Raw genomic sequence first — 24,972 nt, forward strand, 5'->3', positions numbered from 1 at the left:
CATCTGGGAAGTACTGGCCAAGCCAAAGCTTCCCACGGTCCCCTCGCCTTGTGACTCTATTATCACAGGGCATCGAATTCCATGGAGTCCTCTACCCCCTGCCCCTGGCCTTTGGGAAAATGCTGAGCTATGGAAAATAAATTCAGGAAATAACATGAAAGTAGAGAGCATTTTACAGGAATAAAACGGACTCTTCTTTAGGTTAGATCCAGCTACAAATGCTACCTTTGGATCTAGTTCCCAACCTGCATCCGAGGGGTAAGACTCTTAGTGTCTTAGACCGGAGAACGCCTTCTGGACGTGTAGTCCTTGAAGTCCAGGCTGGAGAAAGCGATCCTGAGAAAGATACAGCCTCTGACTCCTCAGGCCTGTCTACCATTTTCTGACTTACTCTCTGATGGCCTGCACCCTTGTGACCTCAGCTCTCTGAAGTACACAGCCTATAAGGGGCAAACTCACACGCTCACAAATACACAGCTACAAAAAAAGGGTGACTGGCCAAAGGAAAAAAGCCTAATATACATGAAGGGGATACAGACAGACCAGAGCAGAGAGATCTCCTCCATGAGTTGCCATTTATTTTAAAGGGTCTCACCAAAAGCAGTCTGTTTGACCCTCACGACTACTCTTGAGACTGATTCCATTTTACAGGCAAAAAAATGGATGTCATGCAGCCAAGAAAACTTTTGTCTCCCAAGACAGTGGCCCTCAGACTATCCCACATGGCCTGGCTTGTTGCATTTTAGCTAACAGAAGCCAGTCTAGTGTGAGGGTGATAAGCACGGGCTCCAGGGCCACAGCACCTGGGTTTGAGTCCTAGTCTCCTATTTTCCAAACTACTGCATAATCCTAGGCAGGGTACGTAACCTCTCCTGAGCCTTAGGCTCCTTCGTCAATAAAATGGAAGGGGAATATCTACAGAGTTGTAAAAATCTGTGTTTTGATCATGTGTGCTAAGAGTGTATGGCACATGGTAGACATGCAGTACACGGAGCTGTAGCTATTTTGAAGAAAACAAAACAAACCGCACTCCAGTGTCCACGTTCCCTCCAGGCACCACTTTACCCAGTATCTGAAGCATACCAGAGCACAGGAATGATAACTGCAAAGGCCGAGACCTCTGCACCACAAAGCCCTAAGTGATTTCTCAGGAGTCCAGAGGTGAAGGTAAAGAAAAATGGGATGTTAAGATCAATGGTAAGACTCTGGATTTCATGGACATGGAAAATTTCAAAATGAGTTAGTTTCAGCTTTTGCCACATTCTTATAAAGAAAAGAATGTTATAGCAACCAAAAAAGTCAGAAGGACATAATCTCTAAATTATGACCCAAGAGTAGACCACTGGCAACCTTATGGGTATTTTTGCTGAGGAGGTACAAAAGCTTCCTCACATACCAACTGCGGTTCCAGGTCTTGCAAAAGGCCAGTAGGAGAAAGACAGACCAGAACTAGGGATTGTCCCAAAGGAACTAGAATAAGTCCCCCTCTTTATAAGAACTGGAGCCTGTGTATGTGATATGCACCAGAAGAGAGACTAGGAAGAACGAATCTATAACCCCATCACAATACTTCTGACAGTGTATCATGATCATCTACTTTGACCAGGCTTTGGAGGAAAGGGACCTTGACTTATTCATTTCCTTATCCCTTATGAATACCCACTGTAGGTATCAATAAAATTTATTAAGTGAATGAATAAAAAAAGAAGGGGAAAATGAAACAGACTAGTTGTGGGTGGGAATTAGGGAGAGGGGAAATCAGAAAAAAAGATCAAACTAAGCCTGATGGTGGTATTAAGGAGGGCATGTATTGTGTGGTACATAAACAATGACTTTTGGAACATTGAAAAAAAACAATTAAATTTTAAAAAAAGATCAAATTCATTTGTCCATCTATCTCATATTCTTCAGTGACATTCTAACTCCCTGCTGGGCTGCTAAGTATTCACTTGCCTTGTTGGCAGAAGCATAACATTACTGGCTCCAAGAAACCCTCCTTATTTAAGTGTCAGTGGAGGACACATCAAAAGAAGTTAAACTCAAACCTCTTAAGCAGGCTTATTCAATAAGGATAAGAGACAAATCTAAACTCACACTTGAAGCATCTCTCAACAAACACATATTGCTACAAAGAAAAATTTTCCTTTCAAATCAAGCATGAAAGATACCAGCTTTGATATTCTACTTGCCCGCCTGATAAGAACTCTGAATCGCACACATACTGGAATTGAGATCCTGTTGTGGAAAGATGTAAAATTTTGCCCCCAGGGCCCAAGTTCATAGATTTTAGGTAGGCAAAATAGATCATTTCAATGGAAGAAATGAAATCTCAGGACCGTCAAGAACAATCTTTGAAAATCTGGGTCTTCTGTCCACATCTATCCTTATTTGGTAGATGACTGAGTGGCAACTAATCCCCACTTTCTTTAAGCCTCTGCCTTCGGCTCAGGTCATGAACCCGGGGGTCCTGGGATCAAGCCCCACATCAGGCTCCCTGCTCAGTGGGGAGTCTGCTTCTCCCTCTACCTCTCCTTCTGCCCCTCCACCCTGACTTGTGTGCGTGCACACACTGTCTCTCTCTCTCACTCTCAAGTAAATAAATGAGATCTTTAAAAAAATATATGAAATCGATTATGGGATGGTTCCTTCTTAATTGATATTTTCTCAAAACGTATCTCCTGGTCGTATGCTAATGACAATGATCCTATTAATGCAGCTATAGTTTATCTGATTTGCTACCTTTTCTGCCATGGAGATTATACACAAAGGGGTAGTCACCGAAAGCAACCTTTTACAAAATCTCAACTTCCTGCCTTCCCGCTTGTTACTGTAAGAAGGATGAATTATTTGAGATTCTGTGGCCTAACCTACTTACTTCCTCTAAAGGAGGAACAGAAAATGAAATATGCCTTTCAAGAAAAAAAAAATGTACATAGAAAACGAAATCACAAACTGACATTAACAGGCTTATGGCATATTTAATATACTCTCATCAAATGCTTTTATTGGAAGTTCACTTTTAGTGTGGAGGGCAACATATCTCGATTTGAGGCAAAAATATCCTGACAAGTGCTATCATATCATCAACATCACTACACTAATAGAGTCATAATAGAAATTTTACACCCATTAAGGGGACTCAAAGGGCATAAAAAGAACAAGAACCTGTCTGACACAGATATGTCCATGCTTATGCAAAATATGCAGAAACTCAAAAAAGAAAAACTAAAAGTAGTATCTTGTTCTTTTCTCTTATTTCATTTCATAATTTTTAAATGCTAAAAGTGGGATCTTTTTTCTTACTCGCTTCATATTTTTATAGAACACAGAGCTAAAATTAAGAGATTTACACTTGATTTCTCTTTTGTATCTAATAAAGTAGATGTGACCAGATTTTATTTCTCTCACACGAGTCAAGTCTATAGGTTTATCTTGATAACCATTTGTAGCTAAACTCCTTATCAACAGATTGAACAGCTAGGCCTCAAATCCACCAAATAAGAACACAAAGCAAAAGGGTGAATTATTTCAACCGCTTAACAACCTGACCACACTGATCTCTTAGGAATTTCGATTCATGGTTCAGGGTTCAGTCAGTGTAACAGATGAAGGGAAAATAATCAAATGACTTTTGGGGCCTGAGCAATCCTACTCAAAACGTTCTACTACTGAAGGAGTTTAACGTTACAAAATTACACGTAACATAAAGCTACCGTCCAATCTTAAAACAGCCTGCCTGTAGCACATGCTCAAAAAGGTTTATAGAGACAGAACTCCCTTAAAGGAGAAACCGTCTATTACCCTATGATCAATGTGTGCAGGGGTGTCCTTCTACATCAGACTGGAGCTCCATCTGATGGACCATAACTCATATACCAGAGATACTACCTGACTCCCACTGCAGTACAGAAACAATGGATAGAGACTCTTCCCTTCATCTGGCAAGCATGAGCATACTCTTCTGGTTAAAGAGTATAACAGTTACCATAGCACTGTTGTTGAATGTATTATTAGTCATATTTCCTGTTTTCTTTTTTTTTAAATTTTGATTCCAGCATTCTATACTCGCCCTGCCCCCCTACTTCTCCCCACCAATATCTCTCTACCTCCATTTATTTTTCTTCTTCCCTTTAATAATCCTGCTTCTGAGAAAACTCCTTCACTTTAACACATTTAGGTCTCATCCTTTCTACTGACTGGAATGATCCACATTTTTGGGGAACTAACCCTACTGCCTCATCTAGTCTCTTCCTACAAAGAACAAGTGAAACCTTTTTCACATATTCTCATATTAGGTATGAGAATTACCTAATCTGAATTATGTTTTCTTAACAGTTTATAATCATTTCAAAGCCATGAGCCAGACCAAGGTGTTTCTTTCAGTATAGTTCAGTAATTAGTCTTTTCCCAATTCTTGCTTTTAAAAAGAAAAAAAAAAGGGAAAGGGAAGAGATAAAGTTTTCTTCCCATTATTTTTTCTGATACCTGTTTGCTATTGCTTATCTTAGTAAACCAATCTATAAAAGTGAGCACATTAATCTGGAAATGTGTTTTCTTAAAAATATTCTAAGAATTACTTTTTCAAAAATTAGAAACTAAAGACCTAACAAGATAACCATAAGCCAGTATCAGTTTCCCTGGTCCCAGCCCTTTCAAACTGAACTTAGACTATTACTAAGTATCTCTGAGCATCAGTTTGCTCTAAAAGTAAAATAATATCAACTCCTCAAGGTTAGGGAAAGTGTTAGAGATAATAGTGCCAACACCAGCTCCTGGGAAGACAGAAGGCACTTAGCATTTGTTGGATATATAAATAAATGAATGAATGAATCAAAGAATATAAAGCGCCTAGCTCAATGCCTGACATTCAGAAGGCACTCATATACAATCACACTTAATAGAGCAACATTTGGCAGTGTTTTACAGAGGGCAACCCACCTCCCAGGTCCTTACCATAGTAATAGGTTCAAGGCCACATCCAGTGGTTCCACCAGAGTACTCACTGTGCTCATCTCTACCCTTCTGGAGCAGGAGCACTGAACGGTGGCTTTGTTTTGCTAGTCACCACTGTACTGTACGTGGTGCGGGCTATTTCCTCAAATGGAATTACGAACACATGGAGGCCAAGGTCTGCTGCTTTCTTTGTAATGCCCTAACCCATTCATTCATTTGACGCTGTTTTAAGTGAGGATTGTGAAGCACTCTTCAAATGAGACTTCCAAAACCTAGGTGCTCAATAAATATTTGTTGATTGACACAAAATCTGGATTACAGGAAGAATAATAATAAAGGAAGCACGTAACTATTATGTATAATACACATGTAATTCCTCCATCACTTTCCAAGTAACCAATTCTAGGTCCACTTTTAAGGAAGCTCTCATCCAAGATCACCCAGCTTCATTCAAGTTCCTCTCAAAAGTCCTTGTTCTTTCCCCCAAACCACCCTGTCTCCTCAATGGGGAAATTTCTTATATGTCTTTCTCATTTTGACTTCATAAATCAAACTCGCTTACATTGTAAGGGTACCTTTTTCCTGGTGTTTTTTTCATCTACTTGCTGTATAGCTGCTGCTACAATCAGTACAAATTTAGTACAAATATGCCACTATTTACTCATGTCCTCACGTATCAGTAAAATAATTTAACTTACTGAAGGGACAACCTGAGAATATTCCCGTTGTATAATGAGATCCTTTACAAAATCTATCTTCTACAGATACCCTGAATTTCAAGATGTCATATGCAAATATACACACATACGAAGGTATAAATGTTCTCTTTAAACACGGTGTCCCCCAAATTCTTGTGAGGAATGAATCCCTCAGTGTGAGCAAGTAGAGCAATCTCCACCAGAAAGTTATCTTTGTGAACACACTAGTCAACGCAGAAAAGAACTACCCAAACCCAGTACCGTCACAGGATATACAATTCAGAAATTTCATGATCCTGGATAAAGAGCTTCATATTAATTTCTGAAGATGAAGCATTAAGAAAGGGATAGAATATTGTATATACAATTATACAGCACTGTCCTCCTCAGTGAACCCAGGAATCTGTTTCCTGACTCATTGGCTCCCAAGAGCGCAGGGTCCCTTGACCAAGTGGAGCTGCTATATTCTTCTTAACAGCTCAGAGTTGTGTCCACTCCTGGGGTTAGGGTCCAGGAAACTCAGGGGCAAAGACCTAGTCTTTTGGTGTTCAGCACTATAAGAGCTCCACAAAAACTAGTTAACTAGGGGCACCTGGGTGGCTCAGTGGGTTAAAGCCTCTGCCTTCAGCTCAGGTCATGATATCAGGGTCCTGGGATCGAGCCCCGCATCGGGCTCTCTTCTCAGTGGGGAGGCTGCTTCCTCCTCTCTCTGCCTACTTGTGATCTCTGTCTGTCAGATAAATAAATAAAATCTTTATTAAAAAAAAAAACAACAACTAGTTAACTAGTAGAAACATTATAAGAGGGATCATTCAAGTTACTCATCCTCCAAACCCCAAAGGTACCCTTGTTCCATATTACATAAAGTAACTTCTCTTATAAATTTCCCATCTTAACTGCATCTGCAACAAAATGCCTTAATTGAAATATGTGTTCTTAGAAATAAACTACCAAACAAACCAGGAGAAACTATTCAAGAACCAACCAATGAATTCAACAGGACACATATTTCTTCTTCCCCTACTATTGGGTTTTTGAATTCTTGGAACAGTGATTGGATAATCTACAAAAGAAGAGAGATGAACTAAAACTTGTCAGGATTTGTCAAGTTCAGTATCAGCAAATTGAGAATGATGACAGTCAATCCTTGCGACTTTTTTTTTCTATTTAGGTAACAGGCAGTTGGTTATAATTAGAATAAAGTAGCAAAGGGGTCTAAAAAGCATTAAGTGAGGTGTAGGGGAAGTCCTGCATGGACTTTTCCCTAAATCCACAATCATCTGCAGGACCCATTTTCTGACCCCTAGAGTATAAATCTTACTACCCCAGTTAGCTATTTTCTCATGCTCATTTCCCAGCAGACTCACACAACTAAAATATTAATTACAGCACATGAATTCCCCTCACACCAACCCTTCTACTTTCACTACCCTCCCATTTCCACAACTAGGCATCATTTTTAATTTGACTTATTTCGCTTACTCCTACCTTTTAAATGACCAGATTGGGATAAATACATTTCAGTTTATATTTAGCATCATGTTAAAACATGGTCCCTTCCTGCAATGAGCCAACACTATTAAAGATAAACTATTTTTTTCCTAAAGAAAAGAAATATCCCCCGGAAGTATTGTGACAAGTCCCCATAATATATATACCAGAAACCAATGTCATCATTTCAGCCAGGATTTAAATCACTCTGTTCTGCCCTTTACAACCTACTTCCTGCCCTTCACAAAACCTGACTAAGGTAAAATGGTAATATGACTACCAAACATTTGAATAAGTCTTTATAATTCTCAAAACCTTACTTAATTTTACCCTTTCAACAAAGGAAGTGAGGCAAGCACTGTTGCCCCCATTGTCCAGATGGAGAAATCTAGGCTGAAAGAGGTAAAGTGACTGATAAAATGTGATACATTTAGAGGTCAAACTGTCTTCTGATTCCCATTCTAGCACTCTATCCACAGCCACACTCTATCCACAGTGAAAAAAAGAGTCACTGTCTTCCACCCGGCATGTCCAAACACGAAACTCAACACCCTAGGAAACATCTTCTACTCTGCTTATACTCTACTTCCATCTGCATGATCTTCTAGGAGTTGTTCTCACCCCACCGTCTCTGTTGCATCACCCACACGGACCTCATCTATTTATTTCACTAATTACTCCACTCAAAACCATCCACAAGCAGAAAATGACAACGAACTCCTGTTAACAATCATTTTTACACCAGTAATTATTCAGTGTTGACATCTAGGCCATACCTATCCTCGTTCTAAGATACCCCAATGAGGATTATTAGTCTTACTCATAAAAGGTAGGTCTAATTGATTTTGTTTTATTTGTTTTTGCTGAACAAGAATTAGCAACTCCTTTAACACTTAAGACAGATCAAATAAAAAGAAGCAAAAAAGGAGAGGAAAAAAATTAAAGGGAGAGGGGGATTATAGGTATAACAAGAAAGCAATAGAGTAGCACAAATATCCTTTGATGGTTTACCTACAGCAGGCTGCCCTCTTTGCCTGAGAACAACCTTTGTCCTGAAAATAGGCCTTGAATTACTGGAGATAAACCAGCAAGAACCCTCCAAAATTACCACAGGGATCTTATTAGACAACAGCCATATATTCTGTGAAGATAGTTCAAAAGTTGACAAGTCTATGTTAATACAAAGGAAAAGTCACTACAGCCTTTTGACATGATATTCGGCACAAGTGGGGCCACACTGGATTTAAGCCACAAAAGTTAAATCACTTAAATACCCCAAAGCTCTTGTTGTAAATTTCACCTACAAAATTTTAACAAGTTCCAGAATCTTCCATATCACTGGGTTACAACAGTTACATTAACTTACAAGTGCTTTGTTCTAGTTTTCCCATTTTTTAATTCCAAGGAATAAAATTATTTACTTTCAGCAGAAAACAGGTACAAATGAAATGCAAATTAGGAATCTAGTAAAGGAGGCAGTACATAAATTATCCAGGACAATCTCAGAACTTTTCCTACTGTTTTACTTCAGCCTCAATCACACTTCACATCAAGACTTTCATGCATTCAAAGCAGCCACCACAAAATGATGCTTTTCTGCCAATACTGCCCCACATTCTCCTTCCTGATTCCCAAGCACAGCTTTTAACGTTTGCAAATATACCACACAATTTGTTTCGACAGGCAAATCTTACCAAGTGGTGGTGAAGAAATAACTCTCCAGTGGTCTTTAGGATTGCTGTCCACCCCCCAACACTTCTCCTAAAGGTCCAGCACTAACTGAAAGAGTGGAAAAATAAAATCAATGCATTGTCATAAAAAAGCTTTCAAGTCCACAATTAATATGTTTAAATTTTGAATCACTGACTTATTGCATAATTTCACACAATACCACTCATTATATTAAAAATAAAATAAACTAGTTCTGGATGAGATGAAATGGGTCTTACCATTCTTACTCCCTTATCCTAAATTCCTAAATTAAAGATTCCCCCTTTGTATGAACAATACATGAAAGTTACAGGGATCATTTGATTCGACTTCAATTTTTCTCAGTGCTCTTATTTTTAAAATTAAGTTACTTCTCAGAACAAACACTGGCAAATAAATAGATATTATGTAAGCAATTTCCCCCCATGTATGTAAATGTTTAAATCACAACTTAAACACAATGTATTCTGAAAATAATGTTTTAACCAGTGAAACAAAATTACACTCTTAGAACTAAAAAGGACCACTTACTTTATGACTATATATAACTGCACGGTTAAGAAACTAAGTACCAGTCTTTAATTTTATTTACCAGAGAATAAAATGGTCCGTTTATATAAAAGACAAATTTCAATCACAGGTCTCCTTCATTTTTTTTCAAAGTTTTAAACACTTCGCATTTTTATTAACATTCCAAATGAAACGACCTGCTGTGACTCTTGATTGATTAAAAACAATACTATGATAAATAAAGACAAACTCTTTCTAACCCAGTTATGGACCCATCTCAGATCCCCGGATAAAAGCAAAGCGTTTTTCCCATATAAATGCAGAGGGATCGATGCTACAGGCTCTGGATCGTCAGAACTTATCTGCTCTCCAATTTCCTAAACCTTCTATTTGTGACCGGCATCCATTCACACAACATCTGGCTGCTCGCTCAGGTCTTCTAATTACTTCCACGTCTGAACAGACTACGTAGCTACAAGCAAAGGCCAAACTTTGCTCTCGGCCTTCCGAACTTAAAGATGCGTTTAACCACTAGAGGTCTCCCCTTGGCCAGTTTTGCATGTTCGCTATTTTGCTGCACTTGAAACTTTCCGGAGAAATGCTCTACTCGAGTCAGTGTTTTTCTAAAAACTTGCGCAAAAATCCACGCGACCGAACTAGCCAGTACAGAGACTCTCGGGCTCCACAAACCAATACAGATATCACAAACAACGCTCTAGGAAAATCAAAATTAAAATTCGACGCACTCGCCCAGCCCTCGCCCCCCCCCCCAAAATCTTATTTCTCATCTCAGTTTCCCTTAACTTAAACTTAGAACAATTAAAAAATCTATTTTTGTTTCTGTAGACTTTGAATGATTTCTAATGCATTTTTCTGGCGGTGGACCCGAGGTGGGAAAGGAGCGGGCCAAGGGATGCAGGGAGGGGGAAGGGCCGTGCTCACGGCGCCCGAGGAAGTTGCATAAGGAAAGAGACTCCGTTTTTTGGGTCCCCTCAAAAAATCGGCGGGGAGGGGGAGGAAAAGGAAGCGGGGTGGGGGGGGGCGGGGAGGAGGGAAACTGAAGCGACGTTTACCTTCGTCTCCCCGTGGAAGGGTGGGGTAAAGGCTACGGTCTTCGCGACCCCGGAGGGCGGCTCGTTACCCCCACCTCTCTCCGTGCGCAGACGGACAAACAGATACCCTCACCCCTCCGCGGAGAAGGCGGGGAAGAAACCGCCTGCTTTTAAACTTTCTCTCACGGTCGCACTGTGGGCCATGCTTTGACCAGAAAGGGGGGGGGGGGTAATCAAAAGGCCTTTTTCTTTAAAGATAATTAAAGTTTTACCACCAGCACAAAAGTTGCGTCCTCCCCCCGCCCGTGCCACCGTGCCCCCCCACCCCCTCCAGGGCTCACAAGTTTTCCTCCCTGTCCCCCCCACCCGCTCGCGGGGCGCGCGGCGGATGGCTCGGCTCCTGCGCTTCCCGATCCCCACCCCCGCCGGCCTCTACTTCCCCCCCGCCCGGCCGCCGCGGCGCGAGGACGGCCCGCCGGGCCCAAAGCGCGAGTGTGCAAAACCTATTATTCCGGAATGGCACACGCTCGCGGCGCGAAGCGGGCGGCGGCCCGACCCGGACCCCACTCTGCCTCCCCAATATAAGGGCGGCGTAAACAAGTTGCAGGAAAAGCAGTCCCGTGCCTACCCCCGCCCGCCCGCCCGCCGCCCGCCGCCCCGGCGCGGCCGCCGCCGCTGCCCGCCGCTACCGCCGCCGCCGCCTCCCGACACACGCCCGCGCCCGCACCCTGGCCGGCGCGGCTCGGCACCGAGCGGGGCGAACGCCGCGACGGCGCGGGCTCCCGGCCCGGCCCGCGGCCCGCGCCCTCCCCCGCGCGGACGGCCGCGGCGGGCCCGCGCCGCCTTGCTTCCCGAAGCACTTTCCTGCCTCGGGCAGAAATAAACCGGAGGGTTTATTTTTGTGCAACTTTCCCAAAATGGCGGAAATTGGAGCTGATCTATATGAAATTCTCACACAGTCGGTTGGGAAGGGGGAGGCGGCGAGGAAGCAAACGCAAACTCTCGGCCGCCGAGCCCCGCCGCGGGTCCGCGAGTGTGTGCGTGCGTGTGAGTGTGCGTGTGCGCGGTGGGAGTCGGGGAGGCCTTTCCGCCGCGCACACACACAGCACACGCCGGGGAGACGCGCCTGCACATTCAACCAGTCCATTCTCCGCAGCCCGAGCGGGGAGAAAGTGGCCCGGCCTCTTTTCCCACTGCCTCGGTCTCCCGTACTTGTACTTCTCGCGCTCGCTCGCTCACTCGCTCGCTCTCCGGTGCGCGCCCGGCACAAAGGCCACACGGGCGGAGGGGGCCGCAGGGGCGGCGCGCGGGGCTCGCGCCTCCCGCCGCACGGATCCGCCGCCCCGGCCGCCCCCGCGCCCCCCGCCGGCGCCCCCCGCCTCGGCGGCCGCGCTCGCCGCCCGGGCTGCAGCTCCGCGGCGCCCACTCGGGCACGCACCCCGGCGGAGCCCGGCGCCGCCGCGCTCCCCCACCCCGCGCCCGGTGTCATGAAAGCGACCAAAGTGACAAGCTCGGGGGGCGCGGGGGAGGGGGCCCACACGCATCCCGCCGCCTGCGCGCCGGCGACAGCCCGACGCGGCCGCCTCGCCCCGGCTCCCTTCAGCACGGCCCCCCACACCCTTCCCCGTGTGCGCGCAAAGAAAAAAATACAAGTCTCTCCTCCCCCCATTTTTTCCTTTCTCTTTTCTCTCTCTTTTGTTCCTCTTTCACACTCGCACTCACTACTTGAGAGTGAGATGCCCAGAGACTCCCCCTCCAGCCGTTTCCGAGTCACTTGCCCACTTTTTTCCCCGGGATTAAGTTTTCTCCTCTTTCCCAGAGGCGCAGAGAAGTGGGGGAGAAACCCCTTCTGTCCTTTCCCCTCCCCTGATCTGTTTCACAAGACGAGGGTGCGCTTCCTTCTCTCCATAGGTCTCTTAACTTTCATCCTCACCCAGAAAAATAAATGAATGGCTTTTGCACGGACCAATCTTCTGATTAATTAGAGATTAGATCCGATCAACCGCTTCTTACCCCCAAATTTTCTCTTTTTTTTTTTCTCCGTCTCACGAGTAGTCCTGACAAATGGTCCAGGGCTGCGGGCGCAGTGCGCATGTGCGCGTAGAGTCAGGGCTGGGGAGAGGGGAAACTGCGCTGGTGCTGGTGCCGCCGCCGCCGCCGCCGCCGCCGCTGCTGCCGGGGAGGCTCGCTCTGGCTTCCCTGTTACTGCTGCTGCGCCTTCGCCGCTGGAAAGCAGCAATAAAGCCGCTTGGCAAATGCAGCTGCCCGCAGATACTGTTTCAGGTGCATCTTTTCAATATCCTTGTCACCGCCTCAGAGCTGGTTCAAAAACAGTCAAAACAAATATGAAAGACTGCTCAGGTTATAGATTTCTTTGTCTGTTTTTCACTTTACTTTTTTTTTTTTTAAGGCAATTCTCAGAGCAGCTAATCCAGCATGTACTGTAAATGTATTCATTCAGCCATTAAAGAGTGGGCCTTGGTCTTATGCAAACATTACCGAAAGGCTCAATGCATGCCACAGGTCATGAAAAATAAGAAATAAAGTTGTAAGCTTCCAAGCGGTAGAACCTCCCCCTGTTTGAGGACTGGAAGAAGGCACGGGTAAAGTGTGTGTGTAAAACTTGCGTGTTCTTTCAGTTCCTCAAATGTTGGTCTTTATGGACAGCTTCTACATGTTAGGCCTCTGTTGTGAAATATGTTTAGATTCGCTCATCAACTTAGAAATCGGTGTTTCCAGACCCGGGCAAAAGGCAGAGCGAGGGCTACCCTCTTCGTGCAACCAGTCAAGAGCGCTGAGCCTTCCTGAAGAGCAAAACCTGTCTTTGTTAAGGCGTCAAAACTAGATCAAGAGAGAGTATTGTATTTCAGGATTGACAGCCTTCCACTTGGTGACTGCAGGCCTCCTTTTGGGCAGCTCACCGTTCTCTTTTTCTACCAGATGCAGGTATTACAAAATAATTTGTGTAATTGAAGTTGTGATAAGCATTGTAATGTTAATAACAGTTGGCAATTCGAGGGGGAAAAAAATCGGAGTAGCACGTGTGATTTCCAGAATGGCAAGAAGCAAGTCTTAACATTTTGCAAGGGTGGGAAAGAAAGGGTGGGAAAGAAAGAAAAAAGGCTCCGGCCCTCAGAGTGGACTATTTATTTTGCATCTCGTAAAGGGTAAAGGAGGCCTTTTTCCAGAATTGCTGCCTGAGGCCTAGAGTTTAAATATATCACAGATGGAAATACTGTATTAAAAATCCTTCTTCAAAATGTAAGTAATATTATTTCTTGATTGATTTTTTTTTTTTTTAACTTAAGGAATGTTCCTTGAACCAGTTTCAGAAAATAAACTGTTAATTTCTTCCTTTAGGACCATGAAATTACCCTAGAGAAGCTGACCACCCCACAATTTCTTCTGTTGGTTTAGTGACCAAATTCTCCAAACCAAAAATCAGGACATAAGCCTTGCCATGTACTCAAGAACAAAGGAACAAACCCATGAAGCTGAAATGAGCTTATAAAATATGCTCATATGTTGGGCAGCCATCAGTTTAGGGGTGCGAAGTGGCACAGGCTGGGTTAGTGAGAGCTATCGATAATCTGAGACCACCAGTTAACTATTGATTTCACCCACTACATCCAACCCTTTTCAGAGCTGCTCCCAAACAGCCTAATTAATTGATCTGAATTTCAGCTCCTCTCCTTTTCTCCTTAGCCCTTGAATAATAAGCAGTGAAATGGCCAAAGGCAGACTATAGGAGGAGCCAAAAAGAAAGACCATGAACTATATGCAAAACTAAGGCCTGACCACCTCCCCACAAAAAAACCCTAAACTTTAGATTTTTATTTCTAAAATAAATCGATTGTTTCTAGATAACTTCTGCATGGTATTTCTGTTTCACGTATATTTTCAGAGATGTTGGTTCAAAAGTCTGTAAACTTATATTAATGGCCTATGTTGAGCTGTCTGCAAGGTACTAGGGAAGAAGAGCAGACAAAAAACCGGCCACAAGGAATTCAGTCCAGGGAACTGGGCGTTGCCTTACAGTATGTGTGCCATCGTAGGGTATGCAGAGCAAAGAGAGTTGAGAAGCGCCTATGTCAATGAGGACAGGTTTTCCAGAAAAGGTCATAGCTAAGCTGATTCTTGAAAGACAGCCATCCCTGGTGCGTTGTTCTACTTTTCCTCTGGGAAAAATGATCCAATCAGAGGAAGTCTAAGGATTTGGAGAGCAAGGCTTGCCTGGGACCTATGCATTTAATTGAGGTCCACTAACAAAAATGAAGATGAGTATTCTCTGGAATACCTTCTCTGGTATTCTCTGGAATACCTTGCCTTTCTCCTCCGGAGACTGTCCGTAAAACCTCAAAGATTTCATTTCAGCTGTTCCCAAGACGTGGTTCACCGTAGGAGATATTTTGAAGGTACTCACATGTAAAAATAAGACTGCTACTGCATTTTTCTACAAAGAATCCTTTAGTGCCACCACTGTAGCCAGACGTAGAGCACAGCATTAGGATCTAGATAACACTGTGGTGTTCTTCAGGTAAACTGCTACTATTTACAGGACCTCTCTCCCTCCGGTCCCTAAATGGTAATAGACTAGTAGAAGCTTCTTTGCTGTTCCTTCACCCCTCTCCCATCTAGTCACTGCTTAATAATTCATCATGAATCCCTTCTTTCTGGCTTCACTTAATATCATCACTCCTTACCATTCCTGGGTTCCCACTCCACCCTGCTCTACCCTCTGACACCTACGTATCAAATCTGTCCTTCAGTTGAGATCAATTTCCTTGATTCCTCAAACCAAAGTATTAGCTCATTCCTTTATTATTCTTTGTATTGATTTATTTAAACCCAAACTGATTCCCCCCCACCCAATGGTTTACTCCATTCCTAAATATTCTGAAGCCAAAGTTATTTTACATGGAAAATATTTTAAACAAATCACTGCTTTCATTCTTCGGAGACTTTCTGAGGCCTCCCCAGTGAAGAATATTGAAAAGCTCTCTCACTGGACTCTTAACTTGAGGAAACAAACTGAGGGTTTTTGGAGGGGAGATGGATAGGGAATGGGAGGATTGAGTGATGGGCATTAAGGAGGACACTTGTTGTGATGAGTACTGGGTGTTGTAGGCAACTGATGAATCACTGAATTCTACCCCGAAACTAATAATACACTATATGTTAACAAAATTGAATTAAATTAAAAAAATTTTTAAAGAAAATAAATGGTAAAAAAAACAAAACAAAAAAAAAAATAATAAAACCTCTCTCACTGTGCTCCTTTCTCTTACCTCTACTCTGTGCGAACTTCAGTTTAAAACCTAACATCTCTTTTCCTACACTCAGCCTGTCCTGCATAGATAGGACTCACTCTTCCTGGCCTGCAACAGTTCAAGGACGACCCCCTCCAAGGGCCAGTCCTTCACAAATTGAAATTGGAGTGAAGTCCAAGAGATTTGCGTTCAAATCCAGTTGTGCCACCACCCGCTGGGAACCATTAGGCAGGTCAACTCATTTCATTTCAGGGCTTCAATTCTCTCACTTGTTAGACAAAGAAAACAGAGTAATTGATTTCTGAGGCCTCTTTGAAAGCCACGTTTTTCCCCATTTTTCCCACCAAACAGGAGTGCTGTCATATTTTGGTACAAATAATATGGAACCAAGAAAGGAATTTTAAGGAGTGAAAATCCATCCATCTGCTAGGTATCAGAATGTTATCAGTTTATAGCTCATTCAGTTGGTTTAAGCCTGGTACTAATGAGATCAAGGTCATGGGTTCCATTCCCTAATGGCTAGTTAGTTTTGATCTGTTTCATAGCCACAAACTGCTTCTCTCACACCAGTCCCCCAGTTGTAATGTGTGCTGCTGGTCACAAGTCTTGAAGTAAAATTGAATCTTTCCATAGGAATATTCTAAATGAACAATACTTGAAATCATCCTTTTAATGTATTATCTTACTTTTAAGTATGAGTCAAGTTATTGATTTTTTTAGCCTACATAATTGTGTGCTCCATGTTTTTCCAAGTATAAAAATGACGTTAACATTGATTTGGCCAAGATTCTTATTATTGATATTTGTAAGAGCTGAGTTTGATTTTCTTGTTAGTGTTCTAGATAACGCTGAAATGTTTATTAAGTACTCTCATTTGAATCCTGGTTATCTTTATTGTGACACATCTGCATACATTCTTAACACAGCTTGTGATGGTAAAATGTAATTGAAATGCTAAGGGTGAAAGAAAAAGGGTATATTACTCATCAGGTAGGGAAAGCATTATAATGTGTATCACATTCTCAACATCCTAAGGAAATTAATATAGAAAGAGCTTCTGGATAGATGTGAATATTTATTATCATTTTGTTTAGATACAAAAGTAGATAGAAATATGACAGGCATATCCAAAAGAGTAGAATAATCTGGGACTGTAAAGTGCCTTCTAAATTTAAAGGAAAAAGATAATTTATAGTTTTTCATAATATACTCACTCATTTAAAGCCTAAACCCAAAAGGTTTATGACTAAAAATTGTTAGAAGGCACAAGCCAGTCTTCAGAACATGTCTGTAACAATAGCCCCTCAGACTCTTAGAGCCTGGTCCTAGAATGTTCTTTCTCTTTGACCTGGCCTCCTGACCCCAGCTGATTGGTCCAGGAAAGGACTTTTAATCCCAGGACCAAATTGAGTAGAAAGGGGTGGCCTAGGAGTCAGCAGGGAGTTCTTTCCCATATGAATAACAGTGATGAAATGGACCCGCCATATTCTTAAACTTGGCCATATGAACTGGAACTACTGAAGATAAAGTTAGTTCATATGCATTATAAAAACTAAACGATTCACAGAGAGAATAAGGTAGACTGCAGGCTCATTAACTATTAGGCCTTAGAAACTACACATAAATAGAAATGATAAGGTAGCCAGATAAAATAGAAGTGCCATAGTTTCACTGGGCTCAGTATGACCTCCTATTCCCAAAGGTCATTCTAGGCTTGGAGAGGCCTGGGCCCTCTATGGTCACCATGAAGGCTACCCACATAGCTAGAATTTCTGTATTCACACGTATTACCATAATAACTCGGCATTCCTTATGGGAAATTGAGTCCTATTTTGAACTGAGTGGGTAAACAGAAGAACCCAAGCAAGGGCAAGGAGGATGACTTGTTCCCATTAGGCTTGCAAACAGAGGGGAACTTCACCTCATTCTCTAGATCTCTAAAATGGGCATATGACTAGCACCTAGCTCATAGTGTCTTTCTAAGGATTGAATGGATCTATGCAAGACTAAATCTTGGCACAGAGTCAGTATTCGGTAAACGTGAGCCTGAGAGTCGGGATTTTTGCTTGTTTTTGTTTTCTGCTGTACTGCCAACGTTCAGAATTGTACCTGCACACAGTTAACTATGAGAAAATATTTATTGAATGACTTAAGGAAGTATTAGTACACAAATTATTACACCTGCTTTGCTACTTGTCCCTTAGGTATCATGTCACAGGTATCATGTCACAGACATGCTCATAGGCAACATCCCCCTAAAAGTTCCTAAAAGCATGTAAACAGAGAGTGCTAATGGAATTCATAGGCCCTATTTCAAAGGAGCCTGCTGTTCAGAATATATTATCTTTATTTAGCATTTATATTACACTTTTACATTTTCAAAGCCCTTTGCAGTTTTTTAACTAAATATTTGTTATAACATTCCTACGTTATCTTTCATAAGGGAGGTAACTGAGGCATGGTTCCAATCGCTAATATCTAGATCTGGAATTGAATTCATCACATAAATACAGTAAGTGTAACTGTATATATATATATTTATATATATATATATAAAATCTGGAACATTACTTGGTTCATGTAGAATGCCGAATGGAATGTCAGTGTTTGAGAAGAAGACAATCTGTCACTTTAAATTACACTAGCTACGCCTTTCCCTTGGTTCTATTTCAGAAACTACCATCAATAGAAAGGTTTTTAAACTGAGGTTTCTCAATGGGTTTGAAATCTTTAAAGAACAAAATTTTGAAATTCAGTATTGAAATAGTTCACAATATCTCAGTAATTGCACAATCTTTCTTCTATGAAAATGTCTTCAAGATAGTACTTTTTTCCTAGTGTCAATGTGTCGAGGGTTTCTGTATGTGTGCCCTTAGAATTTGTAGACAGTGAAGAATGAAGTGGGAAAAAAATCAGCATACCACTGATGAAAGCGGTCAAGAGTAATCTAAGTTAAGTGTCTACAAAAGGGCTGAGAACGTTTGGGAAATACCGAAATCCAATCAGGTGTCCCCGTGGAGTTTCAAGAAAGTCTGATATGTACTGGGCCAAAAAGAGATTCCGGCTTCGGTTGTTATTTCAGCTGATTGACCACAGGAATAGAGTCAATAATACCGTCATAACTCTGCATGGTGACTGATAGTAACCACAATTATCATTCTGTAATTATATTACTGTCAACTCAGTATGTTGGACATCAGGAACTAACATAATCTCATATATCAATAATACTTCAATAATTTAAAAAAAAAATACCAAACCCAGCCAAACCAAAACAAAAACTCCCAACTCAGAGGAGTCTCAAGGAGAGCTGGATAATCCCTTCATTTGTCTCTAGTTGACGCCATCTTCCATGGCCAAATCAACTCTCCACTGATCTCAAGGTCAGATTCCACTCCAGGGTTTCTCTCCCCATTCAGTCTCCTTCATCTCTCCCCTTCAACTTCCAAATCTCTCTCTTTTCCTCTCCCAACTCTAGTGAAAGACATCCCTACGTCTTCCCCAGGCAGAGCTTCCAAATGCGCACTTGGTCACACCCTCTTTTTAGTTCTCCACAAATTTTCATGATTCTCCCAATGTTTACAGTCCATTATTCGGCACTCGCTTTTTCACAGCCAAAAACCCATACTCGCACTTATCTTCTCAATCCTGAGAAAGAAAAACTTTTGTCAATTCCACACTTTTTTAAACACTGTACCACTTCTCTTTTCCTTTGCTGCCAAACTTCTTGAACAAGTAGTTTATGTTCACTTTCTTCATTTCCTTACCTCCCATTCATTCTTTAATCCATGGACGTTATGATATATGCTTTCTTCTCTGTAAAGTCTCCAATGAATTCTTAAATGTCAAATCTAATGGCCACAGTCCACCTCCTAGTTAAGATTCTAGATTTGACAATGTTCACTAATCTCTTCTTTGAAATTGTCTTTTCATTCATACTTGTTGCCAATTCACGATTTTCAATGTTTTTGTTTTTGTTTTTTTTAATCCTTCAGCCCTAGTCCTTTTTCCTCCTGACATTTGATAAGTATGAGTGCCTCTGGAATTCGCTTCTGGCCTTCCCTTCTATTTCTACCTTCTCTCTGGAGTGAACGCATGTACTCGCCCAGGATCATTCGAACTCACTGTTGTGTGAAGAATTCTTGGACCACATTTTTGTACATGAGCATTCCACTTAGCTTCAAACTACATTTCCAATTTCTTTTTTTTTTTTTTAAAGATTTTATTTATTTATTTGACAGAGAGGGATTACAAATAGGCAGAGAGACAGACAGAGAGAGAGATGAGGAGAAGCAGGCTCCCTGCTGAGCAGAGAGCCCAATGCGGGACTCGATCCCAGGCCTCTGGGATCATGACCTGAGCCAAAGGTAGAGGCTTAACCCACTGAGCCACCCAGGCGCCCCACATTTCCAATTTCTTGAGAGATAGATCCACATGGGTATTCTATGTGTTTGACAACAACGGCATGGTGTGGGGGTTTACCAGAACAAAGGCTTCAACTTTGGAGTTACTCTGGGTTGGTTGGTTGTTTGGTTGGTTGGAGTTTCACCCAATTCTACCCCTTAATCAGATATTAGTAACTTAATCTACCTAAACCTGAGTTTCCTCCCACATACAATAACCCGTCCTTCACTGGGTCATTGTCAAAATTAAATGAGATAAGGTATCTAACCTGTAAGAGTTTAGTAAACCTGTAACTAGTTTTCCCCTGCTTCTCCTTCCTTCTGCATTCTTCATCTTAGTTTATAATGTCACTGTTCTCTCAGTCACTGATTTAACTACAACTTCCTCTTCCTGCCACCCACGTCCAGTTGTTAACAGATCCTATTGATTGTTCCTCTATAATAATCTCTCCTCTACACCCTCTCTTGCCTTTTTCTAATTCAAATGGCACTGCCCTACTTTGTCTCCTGCCAGGATTACTACCCTGTTTTGTTTTTTTTTTTTTGTAAAGATTTTATTTGTTTATTTGACAGAGAGAGATCACAGGTAGGCAGAGAGACAGGCAGAGACAGAGGGGGAAGCAGACTCCCCGCTGAGCAGAGAGCCCGATGCGGGGCTCGATCCCAGGACACTGAGATCATGACCTGAGCCAAAGGCAGCGGCTCAATCCACTGAGCCACCCAGGCGCCCTGTATTTCTAACTGTAGCCTTTTCACTACAATTATCTTCTCCAAGTATAGCGTTAGTAACATTACTCCTCTGCTACCAATCCCTGAGTAGCTCCTCATAACTTTAGAAAAAGTTATCTCTTCAATGTGGTACTTAGTTCCCTTCAACCACGAGGGTAGAGTGGTCTTTCCGTCTTCAGCTAGTACACCCCACAAACCCATGAGGAAGCCATACCAAGAGAGCCTGGTGCATTGTCACTTGACTTTGCTTTTGTTCATGTTATTTCTTAAACATGAAATGCCCTGTCCTTGCACCTGCTTGACCTATCAAAATTTCTCAATTGGACAGATATTTGCGTACTCATATTTATAGCTGCATATTCGCAATAGCCAAAAGGTGGGAATGGCACAAATCTCTGTCAACAGAAGAATAGTTAAACAAAATGTGATATGTACATACAGTGGAATATTAATAAGCCTTATAAAAGGAAGGAGATTCTGACACATGCTATAACACAGATGAACCTGAAAACATGTGAAATAAAATAAGCCAATCACAAAAGGACAGGTATTGTAGGGTTCCACTTATATGAGGTACCTAGATTAGTCTGCCCAAAGATATGGATGTAGTGAAAAGAAGGGACACATGCACTCCAAAGTTCATACTAGCGATTTCCACAATAGCCAAACTATGGAAGGAGCCAAGATGTCCTTTAACAAATGAATGGATAAAGAAGATAGATAAAGAAGGAGATACAATGGAATATTACTCAGTCATCAGAAAGGATGAATGCCTACCATTTACACTGACATGGATGCAACTGGAGGATATTATGCTAAGTGAAATAAGTTAGTCAGGGAAAGAAAATTATATGGTGTCAGTCATATGTGGAATATAAGAAATAGCACAGAGGACCACAGGGAAAAGGAGGGAAAACTGAGTAAGAAAAAAATCAGAGAGGGAGATAAACCATGATACACTCTTGACTGAGAGTTATGGAAAGGGAGGTGGGTGGTGGAATGGGGGAACTGAGTCATTGGCATTAAGGAGGAAACATGATGTGATGAGCACTGGGTGTTATATTCGACTAATTGATCATTGACCACTATACCAAAAACTAATGATGTCCTATATGTTGGCTACTTGAGTTTCAATTAAAAAATAAAAACAAATTCAGAGACAGAAAGTAGAATGATGATAACCAGGAGCAGGGGGAAGGGGAAATGGGGAATTATTGTTTAATGAACACAGAGCTTCAATTTTGCAAGGTAAAAAATTTTTTGAAGATGGCCGGTGCTAAATGGCTTTGCCACAGTGCAACTGTACTCAATATCACTGTCCTGTACATTTAAAAATGGTCAATTTCATGTTATGTATATTTTACCACAGTTTACTTGTTTTTCTGATTCATTTTTACTTACATCTATTGAATACCAGGGATTATTTTAGGTATGGAGAATTCAAAAAGTAAATAAATAAATAAATAAAGTGCTGACTGTTCCCAAAGAGGCATATAATTGAGAAAGGCTCAATGTCTACCTCTACCACGCAAAACTCCAGGTTATTCCACTGGGAGCTTAAAGCTTTCTTCTGTCTCTGTATCTGTTTTAGCATTTGCCACATTCTGCTCTATGTTGTGTCCAGTCCTTGTAACCTTTTTTCTGTCTTTTGGGGTAATAAAATACATAAGATCAAGAGCTCTGTCTTATCTATCCATTTTTTTAAATCTATCATAGCACTTAATGCAGTTCATTGCACATAAAGGGAGCTCCATAAATACTTGGAGAGTAGAACAGAATGGAATGGAAGTTAAATTTGGCCGTCAGTGATGTTCCAGGCTGGAAATGACAGCACCTGATGAGATGGGGCTTCCTCAGAATGGGTTTCCTGACCAATGGCATTTGCCGACTAAACGATCAAAAGAAAGCCCACCTCAAAAATACCACTACATCCCTCAATACTAGGTACTCAGAGCTGTTACAGGTTTGATTTACGATCCTCAGTAAATGTGGCTATCATTTCATATCCGAATTAATTTTCTAAAATTTAAAATTGAAAGCCATCATTTCAGCATGGATGGTTGGGCCTCGCCACTGTCTGGCATATTTACAATCCTAGCTGTGAACCAATCATGAAGAGTTTTGTGAGAAGAGATATAGCCACCATCAGTTGGCTTCCCTCCCTGACCCACAGAGTTTGGAGCAATCTGCCCCAGAGCTGGTCTGGTTTTGAGTACATGGCAATAATCAGCACAAATAGCACTTAGGAATCTAGAACTTTCTATCCTCTGATAACCCTTTAATTATAAATCATTTAGGTAGCAACAGGCACTTAAGCCTGTCTTCTTGAGTGCTAGGAAAATTTTTCCCTCATCAAGATAGGATTTTTCTTTTCATCTCCAGAGGCAGAGTGCTTTATTTTACTGTCAAGATAAGATTTAGGTGCCCTGGTGCTTCATAATTGTGGTTAAAATTTCCTGAGTGGTTACTGAGTGCCAAGACTGGTGTTACACATTTTTATCTGTGTTATCTTATGTCTTCTTCACAATGCTATAGGGAGAAAGGTGGATTTCTTTTGTTTGTGGCTTCCCCAGATGCCCTTTCTTCTCTTTCATTAACGCCACCACCTGAATCCTAGGGGGCTCCCAGCCTCTTTCTATGTGGTCTTGGGGGCCTGTCTGTTCTAACACTTCCTGACACCAAAGAAGGGGTGGGTAATGGAAGTGAGGCCAATTAGACTGTCGAGAGGATCTGATTCATGGGCCAAGTGACAAAGGTATGGTGGTTGAGGCAGGTTATTTCAAAATACACCCTCCCCCTAGATTCTTGAACAATAACCTTAGAGTGGCCCTGGTCCCTGTTACCCCCAGGGCCTAATCATTTAACTTTTCTTCCAACTCTGACATAGCAAATTCTGGCCCAATATATTCTGCTTTTAAAAAAACCCAATGTTAGCCGGACTCAATTGCCTATAACCTAAAAAGCATCCCATTAAAGTCGCATATTTGTTTTCCATTGTTCTATAACAAATGGTCACAAATGAAGCTGCTGACAACCAATGTTGATTGTTGCACAGTTTCTAGGGGTTAGGGGCCTGGGCAGAGCTGCCTAGGTCCTCGGCTGGGGTTCTCTCAAGACTACAGTCAGTGTGTCAGCCAGGGCTAAGCTCTGTCTGAGGTTTGGAGTCCTCTGCACTTTGCATGGCTGTTGGCACAATTCTGCTCCTGGTGACTGCAGGAAGGGATTCCCTTTCCATGCTGGCCATCACCATTGTCTGCTAGGACTGCAGTTTCTGCCACATGACCCTATCCTCAGGCTTCTCAAAACAGGGCAGTTTGCTTCTTCAAGCAGGGCGGCAAAATCTCTTTCCCTTCAGGAAAACCCAGGACCCTCCTTTTAAGGGCTCACCCAATTAGATCAGATACTTGGCATTATCTCCTTTTCGATTGGCTCAAAGTTAAATGATTAGGAATCTTAATTACATCTGAAAATCCTTTCACTTTTGTCACATCACATGCTCTAATCACCAGCGTAACATCCCATCAGGGTCTCTCCCACAGTCAAGGGGAGGCAATTAGAATAGAGTACACTCCAGCCTGAGGGAAATTTTGGAGCCATCTTATAAGTCTGCCTGGCATAAGTTTTCAGTTTACAGTTTACAGTTGAATAAGCTAAAATTTAGAGAGGTGAAGTCATCTGGCAAAAATCACAAACTTCTAAATATGAATGTCAAAATTTGAACTGGGCCTGTCCCCTGTCACCACAGCTAAGCTGTGATGATCTTGAAATCTTTCTTACCTTCTTCATTTAAATTTTCTTGTACCTGCTGAAACTTTTCTGTATTGTTAAGAGTTTGTCTGGCCTCATATTTCCCTGGATCTAAATACCCTAGTTCTTGCCATCACATGTCCACGTAGACAATAAGGCAAGTCCCTACAGAGATGCTAAGGCATCTGACGAAATCTATGGAGCATGAGCAGATGGAAGTCATGGTGCACGGTGCTGGATGCTCAAGAAAACTCAAGGTGGACCCCAAGAAATGCATTTTCTATCACAGACATAAGATTGGATGCAAAATTATGAACATATGCCAGATTGTGTCAACTACACACTGAACAAGTGCCAAAAGCTTATAACTTCTCCCAAATTACTTTCATGATATAAGAGATTCATGGAC

At 42.0% G+C, this 24,972-nt stretch overlaps 1 protein-coding gene across 8 annotated transcripts in view; it reads right to left on the reverse strand.

The window, feature by feature from the left end:
• Positions 1-12,585, reverse strand: part of L3MBTL3 (L3MBTL histone methyl-lysine binding protein 3) — a 111,286-nt gene extending 98,701 nt beyond the window's left edge. For 2 of the 8 annotated variants that reach the window (XM_059177582.1, XM_059177575.1), the window contains exons 1-2: positions 12,428-12,585; positions 8,837-8,921 (exon numbers count right to left, since the gene is read on the reverse strand). The gene's annotated coding sequence lies outside the window, so the exon portion shown is untranslated. Of the gene's footprint in view, positions 1-8,836; positions 8,922-9,622; positions 10,040-10,435; positions 10,719-10,755; positions 11,010-11,141; positions 11,164-11,369; positions 11,596-11,626; positions 11,730-12,427 lie in introns of those variants that run through there. The other 6 variants (XM_059177577.1, XM_059177578.1, XM_059177581.1 and 3 more) reach the window with 6 other exon arrangements.
• Positions 12,586-24,972: the final 12,387 nt, after the last annotated feature.

Source organism: Mustela lutreola, chromosome 6 (genome assembly GCF_030435805.1).
Source record: "Mustela lutreola isolate mMusLut2 chromosome 6, mMusLut2.pri, whole genome shotgun sequence".
Lineage (NCBI taxonomy): Eukaryota > Metazoa > Chordata > Mammalia > Carnivora > Mustelidae > Mustela > Mustela lutreola.